The 8,806-nt window shown below is 42.5% G+C and overlaps 1 pseudogene; it reads right to left on the bottom strand.

Moving 5' to 3' along the window:
* Positions 1 to 828: 828 nt before the first annotated feature.
* Positions 829 to 2,034, bottom strand: LOC109748173 (protein FLOWERING LOCUS T-like; annotated as a pseudogene).
* Positions 2,035 to 8,806: the final 6,772 nt, after the last annotated feature.

Here is an 8,806-nt window from a genome sequence, read left to right as displayed (position 1 = left end):
CGCGTCTTTAGCTCGCTCCCGTGCTTCTAATCGTCGCTAGATGGTCCACGGACATGGTTGTAATTTTTATTATCTTTGTTGTTCTTTGTACTGCCATAATTGAAGATAAATAGATTGAAAGTTTCTCGAAAAAAAAAGATTCCGCAAGAATCTCTCCACAAGCAGTTTGCATGTGCCTTGAGTCTGAAGACCTCTTGAAATCTGTATTCTAGTGAGGGCTGTAATTTCTTCCTGCTGAAGGTTCACTTGTTTTTTCGTGTTAGTATCCTAACGGACTAGGGGACTAATGACGGGGTAATTTCCCACCATGTGTATACCCACGACGACAAATGGCTCTGATAGAGGCGCGGGCAAGCTCAGGCCCATGCATGCTAAGAGCCCAGTCAAAATTAGCAACGGGGCCATCAGTACAAGTGGTACCAGTCGGCAGTCGGGGAAGATTTTTCATAGTCGATTCTCATCAGCTGGACTCTCGCCTCTCGGCTATGCTATCGGTCAGATTCTACACCAGCTTAACGTCATGCAAGTTTAAGGAGGTGTTACGAAGGAAGCTCCACCATGTAATAAAGCCTAAATGTTACCAATAGCCCCCAGTAGTAGTTCAGTGCTACCATTACTACTGTAATAGACTAAAAATTGCCCAACATGTCGTTATACAGAGCACTTATATATGGCCAGCTTTAGGGACCCTGGGACATGGCGCACTCTATATAAGCCAATCTTAGATGTTGGGCAGAGGGTTACCTCCACCGCTGAGGGGCATGAACCTATATAATCCCTTGTGTTACCCATTTATACGTTGATAGATCCACGCTTCGTTCATACGCCTATACTATTATCAGGTTATCACCATGACAACAAACTTTTATGTAAACAAGATGGTAATTTTTATAACGCAGTCCTGGTAACTTATGTACTCAAGCAGCTAGGTAGCCAATTAGCCAGTACACAAGCAGCTAGGTGGCCTACACATATTTTTCTTATTCATTTATTTTGCGCGACACATCCAGATGGATGGCGCGTACGTGGCGTAGTTATGGTCAGCTTGCTTCACCCCTGCCACCTCCGGCCACCGCAGCTGCCCTCCCTCTGGCAGTTGAAGTAGGCGGCAGCGACCGGAGCGCCAAGGCTGTAGCACTCGGCCATGTCCCTCGTGATGAAGTTGGAGCGCCACCCTGGTGCATAGATGGCCTCCCGCGCAGCCTGCCGGAACACCACGAATGCCAAACGGTGGATCCCTGCCGTCGGTTGCGGCTTCTCGTATGCCACCACCTCAGTGCCTGCATGCATGCACCCGAACAAATGCTCCTCAATGTGGAGATACTTTTTTCCTTTATAAAAGAAGAAGACAGTTTTGTATTTTTGCGGGGGAAAGAAAGAAGACTTTTCTTCTTGAGGGAAAAGAAAGAAGACAGTTGGAGAGGATATCTAGCTGACATGACATTTGTAGTACTTGATCGGTAAATTAATTTCTTACCACGGCCCACGTCACCTCCTTCTGGTATGTCCGTGACAAACCTATGTAGTCAGGAGTAAAACTGAATCAAATAGCTTACTTAACTAGTATATATATACATCTTATTTTGAGGAAGTTATTAATTCACCCACAAAGTGCAAGAATAACGGAAAGTCGCTAAGGTAAAGCTAGCTTAATTTAGCACGTACCAATGGAGGTACTCCCGTTCGGAAGGGTTGCTTGGTCCAGGTACATCAGGGTCTACCATCACCTAGTAACAAATTAGCATGGGACACATTACTTATGGACAAATAACTGTGTGCAACTCGTTGGTTAAAAGAAACGATATGATCGACCGAAACGTGGACGCGTATGCACTCACGAGCGTGTAGAGTGATCCCGCCCTTCCTGTGATGCGCACCGTGGGCTGGTTCGCCACCTGCGATGGCCTCAGCTCGGACCCAACCGTGATCTCGCGGTTGCCGTACAACACCCTCAGCCGCGCCGAGGCGTCGAAGTAGTCGACGAACGTCGCCAACGATCCTCCCGATGATTAGCGGATCCCTCGACCTCAACATGCTCCCACTACGTATGCTTGTTAGATTGGTGCTATATATGGTATGAGCTATATATGTGCACCGGCCCGACTGCTATTTATATGCTTCCCAGCAGTGAAATTCCCACGCAATCATCTTGAGTGTGACTACGGTTCAAAAGATGGTGTGACGTTTTCCCAATAATATAATTATAAAACCCAATGGACGACACTAACATGTGATGGCATGTGACATCTCATGGAATCTGTTGCCGTAGGTTACCTGATTTCTGGTCGGATGGCCAATGTGTTGCCGCCGGCCAGAGAATTTGAACTTAAAAAAGATGCATCAGTGTACGCTTCATCGCCCCTTTTGTGGAATCAAACTTTCTGTAAAGGTCCATCCCAATAAGTTCAGCCTAGTTGTGGTACACTAGTAGTAGTAGTGGGCAGAATCTGAACCCTTCACGTGCTGGAGATTGCAACAGATTTCCTCTCCATGTATCCCCCCACGTGATCCATCCAATCAGGCGTTGACAGCACATATGTGGACCATGCAAAAAATATGAAACTTTTATTTGTATGTTCGATATGTTGTCTGGTCTCGAGACTTCCACAAGACCAAACTCTTCTCCTTCGGAAAGGGAAAAGAAGTAGAGCATCAGTATAAACAACGGTTTGGTTGTGAGTCTGGCTCTTTCCAATTTAGATACCTTAGTATCCCAATTCATTTCCGTAAACTTATTAATGACGAATGGAAAGGTATTGAGGACCGCTTTGAGCAAAACTTGAGTCATTCTATTGGTAAGCTTATGTCTTAGTATAAGGCACCGCTCAACCTATTCAACGTTGTTTACGCAAGTTTACAGATGTTTATGTTATCTTTCTTTGAAATATCTAAAGGGTTAGAAAGGATTAATTACTACAAATGCATGTTTTTCTGGCAGTCTAATGAACATAAGCGTAAATACCACCAAACGAGATGGGGCGCGATATGTCACCCTAAAGTCCAAGGACGTCTAGGGGTCGAAGACCTCGAGATTAAGTGTATGTCGAACAAATGGCAATACAAGATTCTAACCGAGGACGGAGTTTGGCAAAAATTACTTAGGAATATGTACCTCCATTCTAAAACGATCTGAGGTTCAGGCAAAACCAATGGATTTGCCTTTCTGGAAAGGCCTCATGTGTGTCCAAAATGATTTTTTCGCAGAGGGACATTTGTAGTAGGCAATGGCCTAACTACTGGGTTCTGAGAAGATGCATGGCTAGGGCACACCCCATGAGTAATGCGACGCCATGCCTCTGTCCTATTGTGTAGAAGAATTATGTCTTTGTCGGCTCTGTGATGGGCCAGGTACCGTTGAATGTTGCCTTCCGAAGAACACTGATTGGTGACAAATGGACAGGCTGGTTAAACCTTGTTCATAAGAATCAGACACGTTTCGTTGGAAGTTGACTACTTCTGGTGCCTTCACGGTCAAATCCATGTATACTGGCCGCATCAATGACTGGCAACCTTTCCACCACAAATATATTTGGAAAATTAAAGCCTGGTTGAAACTAAAAATATTTTGGTTGTATTTAGATCACACATTAGGATAATCTGAAAAAAAAAAAGGAATTGGCAGTGATGCACTAGATGTTGCTTTTGTGGGATGAGGAGTCGATTCAGGATCCATTCCTTCACTGCCAACTTGCCAAGTTATTATGGCGATGTGTCCATATAGATTTTAGTCTCAGAGTAGTACAAATATGTTTGGAAACTGGTTAGTGCGGGTGCATCCCAAGTTGAAGTCTCTTATCTGTATGGCAATTTGCGCTTTAATTTGGGCCATTTGAAACACCCAAATGATTATATGTTTAATAGAACAACATTATAAAAAAATTGTAGGTTACCTTTAAGGTCATCAACTAGATCCGTACATGGTTGTTACTATGCAAGGACCCACAATTTTTGGGTGCAATCGGTGGGACACGGTCTCTTAGGATTTGTTCAATCGATTTGGTTGATGGGCTACAAGTATGATTTATGATGCATGAGGCTCGTTTTCTGTGTTTTCTTTTTTGTTTTGGGGCAGTTATGTGTGCCGGTTTTTCTGTTCAGATTTGTTGTGATCAGATGATGACCTTTCAAGTAATCAATAAAAGGTATTGTGCATAACTCCATGCAGAGGCTGAGGGATATCCCCTCTTTTTGAGAGGAAAAAAATATGTGGACCATGCTAGGATATTTCTCTACCTCTCGCCTCACTTAGTGTACATGTCTCTTCCTCTCTCCCTTTATTTTTTCTTGAAAGGGTCTTTCCATCTCTTTCGGCGCATCTCAACCAAACTATGAAGTTTGTGACAAATCGATCACACACGCACGCAGGAGCTCTAGTCCAAAGTAGACTTAGTTTGACAAACATGAACTAGGAAACCAAGACAATGAGTGTCCTTCTGCTCCCGGTTATAGTGGTTTTTTTATAGTTAATGTTCTTGATTAAGTTTAATTTTTGATTTTATGAACATTTAGAGTCTATATATTTGGAAGCTCTTCAGCTTCAAACTCTGCCGACTTGAGAGTGGGGGAGGAGATCCGTACTTACCCTTAGTCGCAGAGTCTCCCTAAAAATATTAGCGTATTTAGCTAATACTATATTAACTAAAAGTGAAGAAAGCGGAAAAGAGAAAATATATGGAATGCTAAAAATATCAATGGAGAAGAAAGGAGTACTGAAATGCGCCAGTAGTCCATTAATTCAAACTGAATGCCCAGCCAACAACTCAGAAAATGGTCGATTTAGGCCATAAACTCGTTAATTTGATCAAATAAGACCAAAACCGACCTGAAAGAGAAAAAACAGCCATGTGGCTGCCACGTCAACGTTCTCTAGACTTCTCGTGAGCTTACTATTGTTTACTATAGGGATCTAATTGCATACTTGCCCTTTTTCTCACAAACCATGCTAAGAGCATATGGAGGAAAAGAAACCAAAAAAATATTGTCTTTCCTAGGATTGAAACCCAAGTCCTTGGGCATTGGCAAGGGTCTAGCAAACCACTGGAATACCAACTAGTTTGTGTTGTTTTATGAAGGCAACCCCATATATCAGTACATATTCTAAGCTCCCGGGAATTACTGGGTTTTAGTACATCGAGGCTTTGGATGGTGTTGGTGGGCCCATTTGAAGGTGTATGTATATTGGTACCAATGGGCCCGGTATAGTCGGTTCTCGGTTGGCGTCTGGTTTCGTTGGGCGCTCGCCTCGCACGGCCACACGACACCCTTTGCCTCGCCCTCTCTCCTTCCCCGTCCGTGTTAGGGTTGCCGCTCGCCGCCCATCCGTCTCTGCCGCACCATCACACATCTCCTCCCCGGTGTATGATACGTCCATTTTGCATCATGCTTTCATATCGATATTTATTGCATTATGAGCTGTTATTACACGTTATGTCACAATACTTATGCCTATTCTCTCTTATTTTACAAGGTTTACATGAAGAGGGAGAATGCCGGCAGCTGGAATTCTGGGCTGGAAAAGAAGCAAATATTAGAAACCTATTCTGCACAACTCCAAAAGTCCTAAAACTCCACGGAAGTTATTTTTGGAATTAATAAAAAATACTGAGCGAAGAAAGTACCAGAGGGGGCCCACACCCTGGCCACGAGGGTGGGGGCGCGCCCCTGCCTCGTGGGCCCCCTAGCAGGCCTCCGGTGCCCATCTTCTACTATATGAAGTCTTTTACCCTGGAAAAAATCATAAGCAAGCTTTCGGGAAGAAACTCCGCCGCCACGAGGCGGAACCTTGGCGGAACCAATCTAGGGCTCCGGCAGAGCTGTTCCGCCGGGGAAACTTCCCTCCGGGAGGGGGAAATCATCGACATTGTCATCACCAACGATCCTCTCATCGGAAGGGGGTCAATCTCCATCAACATCTTCACTAGCACCATCTCCTCTAAAACCCTAGTTCATCTCTTGTATCCAATCTTTGTCCCAAAGCCTCAGATTGGTACCTGTGGGTTGCTAGTAGTGTTGATTACTCCTTGTAGTTGATGCTAGTTGGTTTATTTGGTGGAAGATCATATGTTCAGATCCTTTATGCATATTAATACCCCTCTGATTATGAACATGAATATGATTTGTGAGTAGTTACGTTTGTTCCTGAGGACATGGGAGAAGTCTTGCTATAAGTAGTCATGTGAATTTCATATTCGTTCGATATTTTGATGAGATGTATGTTGTCTCTCCTCTAGTGGTGTTATGTGAACGTCGACTACATGACACTTCACCATTGTTTGGGCCTAGAGGAAGGCATTGGGAAGTAATAAGTAGATGATGGGTTGCTAGAGTGACAGAAGCTTAAACCCTAGTTTATGCCTTGCTTCGTAAGGGGCTGATTTGGATCCATATGTTTCATGCTATGGTTAGGTTTACCTTAATACTTCTTTTGTAGTTGCGGATGCTTGCAACAGGTTAATCATAAGTGGGATGCTTGTCCAAGTAAGGACAGCACCCAAGCACCGGTCCACCCACATACCAAATTATCAAAGTAACGAACGCGAATCATATGAGCGTGATGAAAACTAGCTTGACGATAATTCCCATGTGTCCTCGGGGGCGCTTTTCTCTATATAAGAGTTTGTCCAGGCTTGTCCTTTGCTACAAAAAGGATTGGGCCATCTTGCTGCACCTTATTTACTTTCATTACTTGTTACCCGTTACAAATTACCTTATCACAAAACTATCTGCTACCGATAATTTCAGTGCTTGCAGAGAATACCTTACTGAAAACTGCTTATCATTTCCTTCTGCTCGTCGTTGGGTTCGACACTCTTACTTATCTAAAGGACTACAATAGACCCCCTACACTTGTGGGTCATCAAGACTCTTTTCTGGCGCCATTGCCGGGGAGTGAAGCGCCTTTGGTAGGTGGAATTTGGTAAGGAAAAATTTATATAGTGTGCTGAAATTTACTGTCACTTGTTACTATGGAAAGTAATCCTCTGAGGGGCTTGTTCAGGGTATCTTCACCCCGACCAGTAGAGCAAAGAGTTGCTCCTCAACCTACTGAACCTACTGAAAATGTTTACTTTGAAATTCCTTCGGGTATGATAGGGAAACTGCTAGCTAATCCTTTCACAGGTGATGGAACATTGCATCCCGATTTACACCTAATCTATGTGGATGAAGTTTGTGGGTTATTTAAGCTTGCAGGTATGCCTGAGGATGTTATCAAGAAGAAGGTCTTCCCTTTATCATTGAAGGGAGAGGCATTGACATGGTTTAGGCTATGTGATGATATGGGATCATGGAACTACAAGCGATTGAAATTGGAATTTAATCAGAAATTTTATCCTATGCATCTTGTTCACCATGTCGTAATTATATATATAATTTTGGCCTCGCGAAGGAGAAAGCATCGCTCAAGCTTGGGGGAGGCTTAAGTCAATGTTATATTCATGCCCCAATCATGAGCTCTCAAGAGAAATGATTATTCAAAAAATTTATGCTCGGCTTTCTCTCAATAATCGCTCCATGCTCGATACACTGGCTCTTGTATGATGAAGACTATTGAATTCAAATGGGATTTATTGGAGAGAATTAAACGCAACTCTGAAGATTGGGATCTCGACGAAGGTAAGGAGTCAGGTATAACACCTAAGTTTGATTGTGTTAAATCTTTTATGGATACCGACGTTTTCCGTGACTTTAGCACTAAATATGGACTTGACTCTGAGATAGTAGCTTCTTTCTGTGAATCCTTTGCTACTCATGTTGATCTCCCTAAGGAGAAGTGGTTTAAATATAATCCTCCCATTGAAGTAAAAGTAGTTGCACCTATTAAAGTTGAAGAAAAGACTATCACTTATAATGATCCTATTGTTCCTACTGCTTATATTGAGAAACCACCTTTCCCTGTTAGAATAAAGGATCATGCTAAAGCTTCAACTGTGGTCAACAAAAGTAATATTAAGACACCCAAACCCCCTGAGCAAATTAAAGTTGAACCTAGTATTGCTATGGTTAAAGATCTCTTGGCTGATAATATTGATGGGCATGTTATTTACTTCTGTGAGGAAACTGCTAGAATTGCTAGACCTGATACTAAAAATAAACATAGACCTGTTGTAGGCATGCCTGTTATTTCTGTTAAAATAGGAGATCATTGTTAGCATGATATGGGTCCTTATACAAAGAAATTATGCATGATATTGCACCTGCTGAGATAGAAGAAATTGATGTTACGATTAATAAGCTTGCCAATAGAGATACTATTTCACCAGTCGGGATTGTTAGAGATGTTGAAGTCTTGTGTGGGAAAGTTAAATATCCTGCTGATTTTCTTGTTCTTGGTTCCCCACAAGATGACTTTTGTCCCATTATATTTGGTAGACCCTTCTTGAATACTGTTAATGCTAGGATAGACTGCGAAAAGGATGTTGTTACTACTGGTTTGGGTGATATGTCTCATGAATTTAATTTTGCTAAATTTCGTAGACAACCCCGTGATGAGGAATTGCCTAGTAAATATGAAATTATTGGTCTTGCTTCTATTGTTGTGCCTCCTAGTGATCCTTTAGAACAATATTTGCTAGACCATGAAAATGATATGTTTATGAATGAAAGAAGGGAAATAGATGAAGTATTCTTTAAACAGGGACCTATTTTGAAACACAACTTGCCTGTTGAAATCCTAGGGGATCCTCCTCCACCCAAGGGTGATCCCGTGTTTGAGATTAAATCATTACCTGATACTCTTAAATATGCTTATCTTGATGAAAAGAAGATATATCCTGTTATTATTAGTGCTAACCTCTCGGAGCATGAA

This window comes from Aegilops tauschii, chromosome 3, assembly GCF_002575655.3.
Source record: "Aegilops tauschii subsp. strangulata cultivar AL8/78 chromosome 3, Aet v6.0, whole genome shotgun sequence".
Taxonomy (NCBI): Eukaryota; Viridiplantae; Streptophyta; class Magnoliopsida; order Poales; family Poaceae; genus Aegilops; species Aegilops tauschii.
Note: the sequence above shows the minus strand (reverse complement) of the source record. Positions and strands in the feature narration are given on the sequence as shown.